This window comes from Myotis myotis, unplaced genomic scaffold, assembly GCF_014108235.1.
Source record: "Myotis myotis isolate mMyoMyo1 unplaced genomic scaffold, mMyoMyo1.p scaffold_m19_p_14, whole genome shotgun sequence".
Taxonomy (NCBI): Eukaryota; Metazoa; Chordata; class Mammalia; order Chiroptera; family Vespertilionidae; genus Myotis; species Myotis myotis.
This window is the reverse complement of record NW_023416318.1, coordinates 30,837,754-30,853,765: the sequence shown is the minus strand read 5'-3', so window position 1 is coordinate 30,853,765 and position 16,012 is coordinate 30,837,754. Positions and strand designations below refer to the sequence as shown.

Here is a 16,012-nt window from a genome sequence, read left to right as displayed (position 1 = left end):
TGTATGTCTGATATGAGAGTGAGTCCGTGTCTGTTGGTATTTGTGTGTATGCACTTTTTTAAGTGTTGAGTGACTTTGTCTTTCAGATCTGAATTGGGCACCTAATGGACTTGAGGGAAAGATTGGAGCTGAGGTCATGTGCCAGCACTGAAACGAGCAAGGATAGGGAAGGTGTATGTTGCAGGGGGAAGTAACCCTGAGAACAGATAGGTCTAAGGCTGACTGGCCAAACCAGGATGTAGTTACAGGGAGCATTCATTTCTGACCTTGAAGAGCCTTCCTTGGTTTTGCCTTGTTGGTTGTTTTGAGAGGAAAAACTGTGGTACTTGACTATCCTAACCTTGGAGACCCCCTTTCTATAGAAAATTTAATTTCTCTGGACATTCTTAGTGCCTGTGTTTCTATACGGCATGCTTATAGTCATGCTATCTTTTATTTTGTTAAATAGGACCTCCTGGGTAGCCCAATCAGCAAAAGGTGGAAGGAAACTTCATCTAATAATATATCCCAAGACAAGAAATCTTTCCAAAATACAGCATGGGCTTTCGATGATGCCATTGATGAGGTTGAAAGTCAGTCTCATGCAGACATACCACGGTGACTCAGTTGGCTATTGAAAGCCATTGACCATAGTGATGCAGGTCAAAGGAAATGGATCAATCAGTACAGATTATTTAGTGGTTAAAAACTTGAATATAGGGCCTCTAGAGAAAAAAAAAGAATTCCTTCATGATGTCCCCTGTCCCGGCTGAATCGTACGCATACTTGGACAAATCCCTCTTGGTTTGGGAATAGCATGATGTTGGGAGCCCAAGAAAAGGAAGCACATCCCCTCCGCTGCTCACGTTGGCTGTGGTGATGCCCCGTGGTGGGCAATCCTGGGGTTGGTGAGAATGAAAAGTGGGTCTTTGAGCCACTCCGGGGTGCCAGGGTTTTTCTGCATTAAGTTTTAAAGCCATGTATTAAAAGCAGCTACGTTAAGTGGGGAACTAGCAGCACCTTATAAAAGGCTTTATAGGAGAGGCAGAGTCCTCCTTTCGGAGCCTGTTTTGTTCAGTGTCAGGGGAGGGAAAGCCAAAACCGGTTAATGTTCTTGTTCTGCACTGAGAACGGCTCGCCTGGAGCCACTCCCGCAGCCTGCACGAGCGGTCCTTCTTCCTCCCTCGCGTGGGTGCAGACTTGAGCCAAGGGTTGGATTGGGAAGTTCCCCATGGACAGAGAGGCTGTTTACTATTTAGGTATATGCTCTGTAGCTTGTTTCACATGGAAAGAGAAGAAAAACTATCCAGTTTATTCTCAGGGTGGGCTGGGCCTTGCCAGGTGGAGCAGAGAAATCCCCTAAGGATGACCCCGGGGAGGAGTATAGTTCTACCTGAAGGCACCGAGAAGGCGGCTCCCTTGGACCTGGGTGACCCATTGCTTTCCAGTGGGCAGTGGTTCTGGGTGCTCTAGGTCAGAGTCTTAAACGATAAATAGTCCTAAGAAATCATTGTTGTATTGTATTTGAATATTAATGTCCTTTGAAATTCTTTTAGATAGTTGTAGTGGTGGTTGGGGGGGGGGGGGGGTGCTTTGCCCTTCCCCTGGAGATGGGAGAGGAGCATGCAAAACAGAGCATAAAAACAAGATACTGCTGATGTGGGTGTTTCCGGGGGGCTGGGGGAATAGGACAGACGTTAAGGGTGGGCTCCCCTGTGGTCAAAGCCCTAATAGTCTCAGGGTAAGAATGTCCTGTAAGCAGGGGAAGGATGGCCTGATTCACTCTGGTGGTGACCTGGTGGTTCAGCTGAGGTTCAAGGTGAATAAGATCAATAGGGGGTCATTAGGCGGGAGATGGTCAGCCCTTCTATTGCTCAATGAGAAATCGGGCCTGCGGGCTGTGGTGTCGAGCAGGTGTTGGAGGAAGAGTTCCATCAATGTTTTCTCTGTTCCTGCTACAGGAAAACTCCATCGAGATGTGCACCTTCACTTCCAGGAAGTTTTATGTGCGTTTACCCATAGCTGCTGCATGGGGTGAAAACATCAAAATTCAATTATGATGATGTTTTTTCCAGAATCCACATTAGGGCTTTTTGTTTTTAAAAATGGGACACAAAATGTAGAAGAAACAGAAAACAGCTGTCTACAAAGTTAGTGAAAGCCCCTCGCCTCCACCCCCTTTAAAACCTGAAGAGAGAAAATGGCTGAGCTGTAGCGATTACTTCCTGCAAAGAAACTGTAATTATGGGGCCCAGTTAGTCTTCTTAAGAGGCAGCCTTGGAATAGCATGGGTGCTATTTTGAATATTTGAGAAAAGAGTGACATTCAATGCGAAATGGAAATGAGTCTGGCACTGGGGCAGTTCCCGCCTGGTTCCAGCTGCCCCTGGGGGGAGCCCAGTTCCCTCTCCTGTGTGGAATCCAGTCCTCACTGCTGACTCTCCCACCAGCAGGGGATCTACTGTGAGAAGTTAGGGGAATGGTGAATCTGCTTTTCACTCAAATTCCAGGGCCAGCTGCCTAATATCAAGGGAAATGAGATTTTTTGGAGTGGTTTAAGTATGGGGGCCAGGATGTACAGAGCGAAAGAATAAGGACATAAAAGCATCCATAGGCTGCAGAGAGAGTGGCTGGATCACCTGCCTGTGGGATGAAACTCCCCTGTGACTTCATGGTTGTGCAAGAGTTGGGCAATGTTTGGCCAGGGTAGAGAGGCCTTGGCAAAGGCATTTGTGTTCCTAGTAGATTCCAATCTCCCCCCACTTTCCCCTTCACCCCCACCCCCGCCCAGGGAAAACAAGTACAGGCAAACCTTGTTGCATTGCGTTTCGCTTTATTGCACTCCACAGATGTTGCGTTTTTACAAACTGAAGGCAAGGCCCTCCACCAGCAAAAGAATACACCTCGCTTTATTGTCATACTTGCCTTATTGTGGTGGTTTGGAACCAAGCCCACAATGTCTCTAAGGTATGCCCATGTTAAAAGTTCTGCACAGCATTTTAGGAGGGAGAAATGGGTTGCCTTACCTAGCCTAGCATACTTTATTTGTGTCTTCCTAGAGTTTTATCCAACAAACACCCATTCTAGGGGAGGCACTTGGCTGGAGACCCCGGGAATTAAAGGAAAATCAGATGTCTTTATCCCTGCCCATAAGAACTACAGTCTAGCCCTGACAGGTTTGGCTCAGTGGATAGAGCATTGGCCTGCGGACTCAAGGGTCCCTCCCAGGGGCATGTGCCTTGGTTGCGGGCATATCCCCGGTGGGGGGTGTGCGGGAGGCAGCTGGTCGATGTTTCTCTCTCATCGATGTTTCTGGCTCTCTATCCCTCTCCCTTCCTCTCTGTAGAATATCAATAGAATATATTTTTTTTAAAAAAAAAAAAGAACTACAGTCTAGTGGGGAGTGAGTAAGGGAAGACAAGCATGCAGGTGATCACAGTCAAGGCAGGAGAGGGTAAATGACATGATAGGGAAGTGGGGGAAGTGGCTCTAGGCCCCCAGGGGTTCTCAACCTTGGCTGTACATTAGAATCATCTGGGAATCTTTTTAAAATCCTCCGGAATGAGGCCCAGTAATCAGGATTTTAAAAAGATTCCCAGGTGATTCTAATGTGCAGCCAAGGTTGAGAACCACTGCTCTAGGGCAGTGGTCGGCAAACTGCAGCTGGCAAGCCACATGCGGCTCTTTGGCTCCTTGAGTGTGGCTCTCCCACAAAATACCACGTGCAGGTGCACATGTACAGTACGATTGAAACTTCGTGGCCCATGCGCAGAAGTTGGTATTTTGTGGAAGAGCCACACTCAAGGGGCCAAAGAGCCTCATGTGGCTCTCGAGCCGCAGTTTGCCGACCACTGCTCTAGGGGGTTCTGAAGAGGAGAAATGGGATAGAGTAGTAAGATGGTAGGCCTTGGAGCCAGATAGCCTGGGCTCAAGCCCTGCTTCAGTTGCTTATTAGCTGAGGCATCTTGGATAAGTTACTTAAACACTCTGTACCTCTCTGCTTCCTCAACTGTAAAATGGGGGTCATTATAGTATCCATGTCAGAGGGTGTGTCTTGCGGTTCATAAAGTTGGTCTCAGCTCCAAGACCAGAAAGGAGGTCCTGTGCTGGCCTTGGGCCAGTGACTGGCAACCTCTAGGTCCCAGTCTTCTCATCTGGACATGAAAGGGACTGGATTGGACTGGATAAATGCTAACATTTTGCTTATTCCAAAATGCGATTATTTTGTCACTCAGGATGTATTAAGTGCCTGATGTGTGCCCAGTACTGTGCTGAGCCTGGTAAACAAAAGAGAAAGGAGAATACATAGTCCCAGCGCTCCAGAAGCTTTAATCTAAGTAAGGAGAGGCCAGTACTCTTCAGGAGACTATTAGGGAATTAAAGAATATTAGAAGTTAAAACTTGGTGGTGTGGTGGTAAGAGACTAGGAACAGAGCTTACAGTGGACCAGCGTCACCGGGAGATTTGATAGCAACCATGCATCCAACACATAGAACCACAAAGACCTCAGATTTGTTACCAAATCCCAGAATGCTGAAGCTTGGAACATTGCATTAATATTTAAGTTAAATGGTGGAAAAATGCCAGTTATCTTTTTAGAATTTAGATGGGACAAGATCTATAAAACTCCCTGCCCAAAGCAGTAGTGTTGTCTGAAACTATACAGAGGCTTACACTGTTTTTTGTTTTGTTTTTGTTTGTTGTTGTTGTTTTTCTCATGGATTCCTGGATGATTATCCTAGTAGAACATAGTGTCGGGCACAACACAGGCACAAAACAATTCACCTGTTGAATGACTGGTGGAAAATGGTGGAAAAACCCAGTGCTCTGCGCACTTCAGCTTTGAACTGCCCTGAGCATTCTGGTGATGTTCTCAGCCCCACCCCCACCCAAGGGGCAGCACAGAGAGGCGCCCTGTAGAGCCCTCCAGCCACAGCTTTTCTTTCCTTTCCTTTCTTTCTTTTTCTTTCTTTCTTTTCTTTTAAGAGAGAGAGAGAGAGGCAGAGAGAGACAGAGACACATCAATTGGTTGACTCCCACACATGCTCTGACTGGGATCGCACCTCAACTTGGATATGTGCCCTGACCAGGAATCAAACCCACGACCTTTTGGTGTACGGGCTAACACTCCAACCAACGGAGCCACACCAGCCAGCGCCAGCCACAGCTTTGTTAGAGTTCAGTGTTGTTGCCTCCTGCCTCCTGAGCCCTCCTTATCAAGATGAATTCTCCTGCTCCCTACGGTTTCCCCACTGTAGGGATTGCAGGGCCTCTCTTCCCAGCAGGGTTTGAATTTAGGTTTTGAGGAAACTTGGCAACAGCCTCAAATGTTTCCTGCCACCTGACTATCCCGTAGTTCCTCAAGGTCAACATGCAGATTGAGCCACTAGTGACCCTGGTCTACACCAGGGACAGGAGACCACAGTGCTTGGCAGAGACTGCTGCTTGTTCCGAGTGGTGTCGACAGTGAGGTCACCCCAGCCTGGCAACTGAGGGCACCGTGCAGGGGGTGAGCGAGGCTTGAGTGGGCCTTGAAGGGTGAGGAGAGGCCAGGTGGGCCACAGCCTTCCCACTACTCCTCACCAACCAGTCACCAGATAGGTCTGGGGCCTTATTCTGCAGGAAAGAAATGAGATGGAAATGACAGATGAGGCACAAGCATGAAATCCCTGGCCTGAACCAGTGACTGAGAATTCCCACTCGCCCCCCGAGTCAGCGGTGGCATCCTGACTCCAGAGGAGCAGACCCCAAACCCTCACAGAGCTCTCTGCTGCTGCTTCACAGTGAAGAGCCCAGAAACCCTGGTCACACCTGTCAGTGCGTTTTATTCACGTAGCACCCTCTGTGCAGGCGCAAGCACATATCATATCTGCCATCAAAGCACACCGTCACGTAAGCACCCACAGAGGCAGGGAGGCCAGATGGGGTCATGCCGGTTCAGAGGGGTGAGAGGCACAGCGACGTGCCGTTCTAACCCTTCAGAGAAAATCAGAGAGGAAAAACGGGCAGAACTGGAGTCTGCTTTCCAGGCCCTATTCTAAGCACCCTTTCTTCTCTCTCAGATTTTACTCTTGTCTCATTCCCCCTTCCCCCTCCTTTGCTTTCACAAAAAAGGTTCCTCCCAACCCCCCACCTAAAAAAATAAGCAAGATGGAATCAAACTTTGCAGCCTCCAAATGTATGAAATAAACATTATTCCTAAGGAGTCTCTGGGAAAGGGCTCACCTTTGAACTTGGCCAAGGATTATGGAGGAAAGAAAAAGTCTAAAGAACTTGATAGAGTGTTCGAGCTTCCTGGGTTTTTTAAGTCCAGTTACATATGACATTTCTTTTCCTTAATAAGGTCAGTTCTAGAAATCCTTCCTGGCGGATTAGACCATGTCCAAAAGCGGAGACCTGGGGTTGGCTGCTGACGCTAGACATCTGGGTGCTAGGCAACAACCGGGTAGGAGGTCCCGTTTCTAGAATGCTCCTGCTTTCCTTGGGTTCAGCCCCTATTCTCTCCATCCTTGCAAGCTAGGAGAGGGGCATGTAGGCTCTCCTAGTTTGAGGGAAGGCGGGGTGGGGGGGGGGGTAGGCGGGCGAGGCGGGCCAGAAAAGATCAGGAAGATGCTCAAGTGAAGCTGGCAGCTAAAAGTAATAGGACCCAGGAACTCACCCGGACCAGGCCTTTTTCCTGGAGACCTTGCCTGTTTGTGTGCTCATCTCTATTTCTTTTTCTAAGGAATAATAAGAATAGCAAGATTTCTTTAAAAAAAGAAAACTTTCCTAAAGATAAAATACCACTGGCTACCTGTATAGCCTCTGCATGCCCCGTATGAAAGAGTACACATTTTCATTTCCCTAATTATCTATGCCCCACAGCCAGGAAGTTCGCCTATAGGCATCAGGGTGAATCATTCCCAGAATGACTTCAGTCCAACTAAGAATGTGTAACTGCTGAGCGTATTCCGATCGCGGTCCCAGAGCATTTGTGGCTGCCCTGTGTTTGTGGCAGAAAAACCAGTACGATTTTGTTTTCCTTTTCTCGAACCTTTTCTTCCAAGTTTCCATCTTAATGCTTTTAATCATGGCAGATCCAAACAAATTCTCTGCTTCCCACCCGGTGATGGCACGAACTGCGCCAGGCACTCCTGTCCCCACAGAGGTCTCGGGGAAAAGGCTTATGGAATCCAGAAACGTGCGAGATCCTTTCTGAGCTGTTACTGCCTCGCGGCAGTGGCTGCCTTTCTCTTCCCTCCAGTCCCTGCACACAAAGCCAGGCACATGGAGATGCTTAGCACATGCCCATGTCCATGCCACTGATCTTCCAAAATAAGCCATCCTGGCCCGGCCTGCCTGGCTCAGTGGTTGAGTGTCGACCTAGGAACCAGGAGGTCACGGTTTGATTCCCGGTCAGGGCACATGCCCAGTTTGTGAGCTTGATCCTCAGGGTGGAGTGTGTAGGAGGCAGCCAACGTGATTCTTTTTCATCACTGATGCTTCTCTATCTATCTATCTATCTATCTATCTATCTATCTCTCCCTCTCCTTCTCCCTCTCCCTTCTTCTCTGAAATCAATAAAATAAAAACAAATAAAAATAAATAAATACATAAAACAAGCCAGCCTGCAAAGAGCAGATTGCCTGGTGGCCTTGGGGTTTGTCGGAGGTTCCCTAGAATTGGCAACTTAGCTGTGACCTCAGAAGCCTTGGCTCTGGCAAGGCAAGGTCTTTGCGCTAAAACAGGCTCAGTGCCCATGGAGATAATCACTTCTTGTAATAACCGCACAATCATCTCATTGTCAAAGCCCAAGAAATGCAAAAGCAGAAGCAATGCTTCAACGGGGCTGCCCATGGCTCAGCTAACCCAGGATTCTGCTCCTGGCTGAGGGCACCTTGGGACACCTCGGGAGGGATGGTCCCAGCCTTGGTTCTGGAGATCAGCCCCCACTGCTAAAGGCCTGCACCCCTAAAACCTGAGCCGAGTGCCGCTTTAACAGGCCTCACGTGCCTGATTCCGCTCTATCTTCTTGGCCCTTTCACTGCCTCTGTCTTGGCTATTCCTGTGTGTCCTTAAAATCTTACAAGGAAAGCCCGGCATGAGGCCCGCTTTCTCCCGCCTCGGGTGGTGGCTATGCTCTGTGCTCCCCAAGCTCTCCTTCCTGATTTCTGCAGCAATAGCTTCCACATGACCGAGTGCCAGGCATGTGTCGGGCCCGGTTCTGAGACGGCTACCCATATACATCAGTTATCCTTCAGGAGTGCTCTAGGAGGCAGGGACTCATAGAGTAATTGTTTGCAGGACACGAAGGTTTAGAAAGACTGAAGTAACTTGTCCTGGGTCACAGAGGAAGAGTCTGAGCCCCCAGCCCAGGCAGTCCCTCTGGCCCCGGGTCCTGGTCTGCTTGTCTGTCTCCAGCACGAGGCTGTCAGACAGCTCAGTGAGGGCAGCCTAGTGTATATACCTCCTAGTTCTGTATCCCCAGTGCCTGCCACAGAGTAGACACTCAGTAAACGAATGAATGAATGAAAGCTAAGGCTCACTGAACACAAACACCAGATGAGATATTAATTCCAGAGAGCCTCATTTCTTGCAAAAATGTTAAAATGCAAAGGAGTACGTGCTCTTTTAGCTCAAGCTCGGCTTTTTAGAACCCTGGTTGCTTCAGACCTTGCTTCTCGATGCCACAGAGTTGTGGGAGGTGGCTGCAGTGGGTAGAGGGCAAGTTGGTCCCAGTCTTTGAGGCCATGGGAAATCAGCAGATGAAAGGAAAGCAACTCTGGCATGATAGAAACACTTAGGAGGCCCTAGCTGGTGTGGCTCAGTGGATAGAGCACCAGCCTGCAGACTGAAGGGTCCTGGGTTTGATTCTGGTCAAGGGCACAACGCTAGATTGCGGGCTTGTAGGGGACGTGCAGGAGGCAGCCAATCAATGATTCTCTCTCATCATTGATGCTTCTATCTCTCTTTCCCTCGCCCTTCCTCTCTGAAATCAATAAAGATATATTTTTTAAAAAAATACTTAGGAGAAGGCACTAAGCAGGGGCACAGAAAGAGCATCTCTGAGTTGATTCTGGAGGAATGAACCTTTTCCGGCAGCAGAACTCGGAGCGTCCCGGGCACAGCTGACAGGCGGCTCTCGAGAGCCCCTGGAGTTGCGCAACCACTCTCGGGCTAGTCTTGTAAATCGCCTCAGGGAACACGGGGCAGTCTTGGAGGCTTCTGGGACTTTGGGGCTTTTTTTTCTGGGGCTTAAAGTCTTTCTCTGCTGCTGACTCACATGCTAATTATTGCTTTCCTCAAAGTAGAATTAACATTGCGCCCGCCTGCCCGGATATGATACAAGTGTTTTATCTGCCCGGTAGACCTGGGTATGCAGGACGGCCGCTGTGGAACCTCGGTCCCTTCTTGAGCAGTCAGGGCAGCCAGAGGCACAAACACAGAAACCAACCTTTCTTTGCTTTCAAGTCGCTGGGGCAGAGGCTGCTGGGGGTGCTCTGCTCGGTCCAGGAAACAGAGGGCTACCTGCCCAGGGTTAATTGACCAAAATCTTTTGAAAAGTGTGGCCAAGAGTTTCAATTTGCTGTCACCCTCAGCATTAATGGACAGAGCTGGCGTTTCAAAGAAAAACTATCCACTTATTTTCCCTTTGACTGCTGGATTGGATAATGAAGTAAAAATGACATTATCTCTAATAAAAGTGATTTGCAGCAATCATTGATAGAATCTCAGTAGCAGAGATCTGCCATTAGCACGTTAGCCAGATAAGAAGAGCAGCTGGAGTCTATTAACCCCCTCCCGGGCTGGTGTGTGTGTTGGGAGGTTAGGATTGAGGTTTGGGGGCTAGATTTTTAACCATTAAACTTTGGGCTAATGAAGAGTGTTTACTCCAAAGTGGGTCATTCTTGAACCTCACTTGCTGACCTTTAGGGTTGTCATTAGGCTTTTAATTTGTTTGATGTTTTTTTTCTTGGGATTTTTGTGTTTAGTGGTTTTTGTTTTTGATGTGTGTGTTTTTGTGATGTGTATGTGGTGATTTTTTGTTGTTGTTGTTTTGTTTTTTTGACTCATTTTCTCACCTCCATGTTATAGCACCCAAGGGTGCAACCCTGGCCAAGGCCTGGCATCCTCCCTGGCAGAAATCTTGCTGCAAGAAGAACATCTACACATGCGATGTGAGGGCTTTGGGCAACGGGTGGTTTTGGGCAACAGATTCTTCTGTTGTGTCAGGAGGTGGGATCGGAGGCAGAAACCTCCCTGGTCTCCTCAGGGGATGGGGGAGGGGCCGCCCCGTCCAGGCTTGCTCTCTAGTCTCAGTGAAAGCTGACTGGCATCTGGCTCACTGAACACCCCCTGCAATAGGGCAGCCGGCACAGCCAGCAACTTCTGTGTGAAAACATCCTTAGGGGATGGGGATCAGCTTCCTGGGGACAGTGCGGAGTTCCGGATATTAGGTAACCTAGTGATGAATGAGCCACTACCACTCCTCTTCATTAACCCACTTTCTCTGGTGCTTTCTTTGGAAGCACCACAGCGTTTTAACTCTGCGATCCTAACCCTGCAGCCGGGGCCACTCCAGCCCTCCACACTGGCTGTATCTGAACGAGCTGGACGAAACTGTCCTTGCTGGGGTAAGGCACCGTGCCAGGCTCTGAGATACGTAAGAAATGTGACATTTTGTGCCCTCAGAGAAGACCTCGAGGATAAGGAATAATGAAGTGATGCTCCCTTGCAGTTAAGTGGTTTAGATCAATTCTCCAGGCAGGTGTTCAGGGCCCGGGTAGGAGGGGAGGTCAGTGTGGGCTGGGTAGAGTGATCAGGAAGGCCTCTGTGGAGGTGGTGGGTCTATGTTGGTTCTGAAAGCACAGTGTTTGGAATGTAAGAAAGGAAGGATTGGATTTCTGGGGGGAGGGGGTCCCTGGGTGGCAGATGGGAGTGTTGAATGGAGGGTGTCCGTGCAGAGTGTAGGCTGGCTGGAGCAGGTAGGGTGCTACGGGCTTGTGGGAGCTCGGTTTGGAAAGCAAGGTCGAGACTGGCAGACCTCAAGGGGCGTCTAGATGTTGGACTTCAATGTGGGGCAGTAGGAAGCCACTCCTGTTTTTAAACCCGGAGTGACATGCCAAAATGGTTTGGGGGGTTAGGGGGTGTAGACTGGTGAGTTATTCCTCTCCCTGGGTTCTGATTGGAAATGTGTTCTGTTTGATCAGCAGTCAAGGAGGCAAGGGGCAAGGGGAAACAGCTGGAGGACTGGGGCTAAAGCCTTTGAAAATAAAACAGGACTGGAGCCAGAGGAGGCGTGTGCCCTTGGTGAAGTTTGCTTTTCATCCCACGGGTCGCGTTGAGGAGTTACTGTTCAGTAAGAATGCCTCCCTCAGGTCTCTGTGGGCTGAGCTGAAGCTCCAGCCTGTGGCGGCCCAGGGGTCGCTGCCATATTTAGAGCTCCCAGCAAAGGAACTCGCTCCCCCGGGCTTTGTTGGCGAGCGAGAGGGCTTCTCATACTTGCTGTACAGTGTGACACGTGCTCCCCCAGCAGAAGAGGGATCCAGGCTGGGTTCTGCTCTGCCCGTCACCTGGCACATCAGCCACCAGCAAATCAATGGCATAGGCAGTCATCAGATCCTCTGACTTCATTTACCAGTCCTTTCGTTGTTGAAGGCCCTCATCTGCGCTGGGCATCTTGTGGATACTCAGTGGTGTTTGTTGACTGAATTCTCTCCACTCTGACTTTCCCTGTCTTGCACCCTGCCCTCCAGCCCGTCTCCTGACCACTGGCACCCCTCCCTGTGCATGCCCAGCAGCATCTCTGTCCTTCTTGTCCCTCCTGCTCTCCTGATGGCCTCCCCATATCTGCTCCTTCTTCAAACCCCACCTCCAGCACGGAGCTTCCCCCCTCTTCCTCCCCCCGCACTCCCATCGCATCACTGACACCAGGCCTGTCCCTTAGGACTTCACTCTCCACTTCTCTGCAACCTCCCAGTTCCAGGTCTCACTCCATTCCTGACAGCCCCAGCACATGAAGAGGTAAATATTTGTTGAATAAGTAGAGAGGGAAGGAAAAAAAAAGCTATTGCTGGGGGGCGGGGGGGAGGGGCGGGGGGTGTACAGCTCTACATCCCAAATTGCTCCATATTATCATTTGAGGGTGTGATAGTAACTTGGGGAAGACTTCCTGGCATTTCCCGTGGCTTTTGATGACTCCTCTACGAAGGAATGGAACGTAGTTTCCTAAATGTGCAGGAACAGCTCTGGACTGTGGCCATGTACATAGGCTAGAAATCAGGGTTCTAAAGGAAGCCCAGGAGGGGAAAGGGTCTCTGAGTTTCTCTCCGGCTCTTTTCTCTCTCCTTTCCCTTTGCTTTCTCTCTTCCTTTTTTAAATAGGGAGACAGGGCTGTGGAATGGGGGCAGGAGAATGAGAGCTCCTGTGTGTGCCCCCACCCTTTCTCTCGCATTTGGAAATGCTTTAAATACCAGGCCCCTGAGGTCTGGCGTCAGATTAGGATTAGTAAAGCCAATCCTAGGGTATTTCACTATTAGCATATGATTAAGCACCAGACCCAATGAAAAGATGAAACAAACGTTACTTCCTTTGAAATTCAAGAGACTGAAATAAAGAGAGAGAACTGACCCTTAAAATCATATTCTTCTGTACTTGAAAAGAGGTCTCTCTGCCTATTCCAGTTATGGCTTTTAAATTTTTTTTTTCACCCAGAATGTCTGACGACATGGCCAGCCAGGGGAATTTCTGCCCCCTCCTTCCTGAATATACCCAGCACTGGCCCCTGAGGTGGCCCGGCTGTTTTCTCATGACACGATGATTATTTTTGGCATCGCACATACTTTCTCTAATGTTATTACCCCCTCCCCCCACCCCCCCCCCCCACCTTGGTTGCCTTTTGATGAGCAATTGTTTTGGCAACTCTGCATAAATCAGGGATTAATTTTAGTTCAGTGTGGTGGTGGTGGGGGGGGGGGCGGGGGAGGTGTAGTAGGAGAAAGGAGGACCTCTGCTTTTGCCTCCTCTGCAGCACCCAACCCCCACTCAAGTGGGGGCTGCAGAGGTCCTCTCCCCCCGACTCATGAAAGAGCTTGCTTTCACTAGGCTCTGTGCTCACCATTCATCCCTTTGCCGGCAGGGCATCAGGGGATATCTAGAGGTGACGCTGGGGGCTGCACCTCCGGGATGGCATCTTAATGACTTGCCTTGGCTGGTGTTAGAACAGCCTCATTCAGAGCGAGTCCCCTCCCTGTGCAGTTGGCTCGCTCAGCCTCTGTCCATAGATGTTCTCTTGTTCACGCTGCATGAGGAAATGGAGATTTCCAAGTGAGAAGAAGCCTTCCCAGTGCTTTAACTCTTCACTGAAGGGAAGAGGTGCGCCAGAGAGCTGAAACCTAAGCTGGCCCAGCTGCAGCTCCCGGGAGAGCAGCGAGGCCCCGCCCTGGGGATGGAGGCCAAGCCCGCTGGGATCACTTTTTCTTTCCTCCCGAGAGGGAAAGGAGAAGAGTAAAGGGCACACTTGGATTGTTTTTATGATCAATTAGCAAATATTTACCCAGGTTGTCTGCCATGGCCCAAGTCCTGTGATGGATGCACAGAAGTGGATGTTGTGCCTATGGCCTATCCCCCCAGGGCACCAAGCTTGCCTAGAAAAGCCAGCGAGACAGGGAGGCCTTTAATGAAGGCAAGTGAGTAACACAGGAAGAAAGCACCTTGGAGAGAAAGTGAGGGTGGCCAGGGAAGAAACTGGGGGAAGTAGAGCTTGAACTGGCCCCGAAGATGGAGTTTTAAGAAATAAGGGATGAGATGATAGTGGTGGGGAGGATGCGAAGGAGGAGACATCAAAGTAGGGCTTAGTGAGTCCTAGCTGGTTTGGCTCAGTGGATAGAGCATAGACCAGTGATGGCGAACCTTTTGAGCTCGGCGTGTCAGCATTTTGAAAAACCCTAACTTAACTCTGGTGCCGTGTCACATATAGAAATTTTTTGATATTTGCAACCATAGTAAAACAAAGACTTATATTTTTGATATTTATTTTATATATTTAAATGCCATTTAACAAAGAAAAATCAACCAAAAAAATGAGTTCGCGTGTCACCTCTGACATGCGTGTCATAGGCTCACCATCACTGGCATAGACTCATGGACTGAAGGGTCCTGGATTCAATTCCACTCAAGGGCATGTGCCTAGGTTGTAGGCTTGATCCCCAGGGCCGAGTGTGGGAAGCAGCCAATCCATGTGTCTCTCTCACATCGATGTTTCTCTCTCTCCCCTGCCCTCCCACTCTCTCTTTAAAAATCAAGGAAAAAAAATATCCTTGGGTGAGGATTAACAACAACAACAACAACAAGCATCTCTAAGCAGAGAGAAAGTACTCTACTGGGCCTGGTCAGTCCATTGAGGGCTGACCTAGGGCAAGAGGGTGATCAGATATCGCCTTTGCTGCCTCCCAGATCAAGAGCTCATCCAGGAGTATCCTTAGAGGGCTCCCCCCCGCCCCACGCCCCGATAAATCCAGCTCAGCTAAACCTTTTGACCCTACAAGAGGGACTGCCTATGCACATTTTGGGAAAAGCTGCCCAATTTGAATTAAGAATATTAGATATAGAGTCAAAGGATCGGTGTGAGTGCTGGCTCCATCTTGGTGACACTGGGCATGTCACTGACGTCCTTGGGGCCTGTTTCCTTCTGTGTAAAGCAGGGATGGGACCATAGCTTCCTTGTGAGATGGTTCGGGATGGAAGCAGAGGCAGTGCGATGAGAGTTCATCATCAGTCTGCAGGTGCTGCATGTGGCTCTTTCCCAGCCGCAGCTGCAGCCTGTCAGCTGGCTGGGGATAAGGGGTCCCTCCCCCGGGGTCTGCACAGTGTAGGGGTCCGGCAGTAGCAGGCATCAGAGGCCAGAGAGAGCAATGGAGAGATAGGCACATGCCTGCTGTGGCTACTGGCTGTCCTCCCCTTTTCGTGGGTGCAGATGCCATCGAGTCTCCTCTGTCAATGCCCTGGGTGTGGTGAGATGGCGACAGTTGGAAAAAACATTGAACAACAAAGAGTGGTCACCTTCGCAGACCTGGATTCCCCAATTTCAGTAGCTGGTCATCCTGTTCAGATGCTGTAACCTGGACATGGCAGGAGGGAAAGAGGAAGCCTAAGGGGGTGGGGCGGGGGTGACTGGGCAGAGAAAGCTGCTGAGAGGGTGTGCACATCCTGAGTGCTTCCCTTCCCCCGTACCTGTCTCTGCATCTCCATCTCCGGGGCTCCACATTCAGTAACGCAGCTGGATACGTGTTATCTTTTATTATACAGAACAAATTAAAATGCATCACCTGATAAAAGGTGAACATCATAGTGTTATTTATAACAGCTAGGACTTAGAAACCATATCTGAACAACAGTCAAGTGCATTGTGGTCCACCCACACAACATGATATTGCTGGCTGTTATAAATGTGTTTTAAAGAATTCTTTGAAATGTGATAAAATGTTAAGTAAAAAGCCATAAATCCAATGGGATTTCAATTTTTTTCTTTATACCTTTGTGTATTTTCACAGTTGCCTACTTAGATATGCATTACCCTTGTTCCCACCATAGCCTTCTTTTAAGAGTTTCATGCTCTACCAACTGAGCTAGCCAGGCACCCATACCATAGCCTTTTTTAAAAAAGGAAATGATCTGTTACGATAAACAAGGTTCTGAGATGGTAATGCATGATGAAGGCCCATTTCCAATTATGTGGTAGGTGTAGTGCTGGTTGGCAATGAGCTCTCTATTTGTGTGTTCTTAAAAGAGAGCACAAGGATTTTGCTCCAACTCCACACCTTTCTGAGCCTCAATTTTCCTCATCTCTAAAATGGGTGACATGATATCTGCTCTTTCTATCCTACTGGGAAGATTTACGGATCTACTTGTCAAGCACTTTATAATGAATGATACAGGCTTACAGTGGTATTACTCATTAATAGGTTGAACAAAGAGAACCTGCTAATGCTTGGGCTTGGTGAAGCTAAGCATAGGGACAGTTTGTCACTGTTACTCCTGTACGTGCACGGCTTCTC

General features: G+C 49.1%; 1 protein-coding gene across 3 annotated transcripts in view; it reads left to right on the top strand.

Moving 5' to 3' along the window:
* Nucleotides 1-16,012, top strand: part of EPAS1 (endothelial PAS domain protein 1) — an 80,711-nt gene that overhangs the window by 23,971 nt on the left and 40,728 nt on the right. The window lies entirely within an intron of this gene.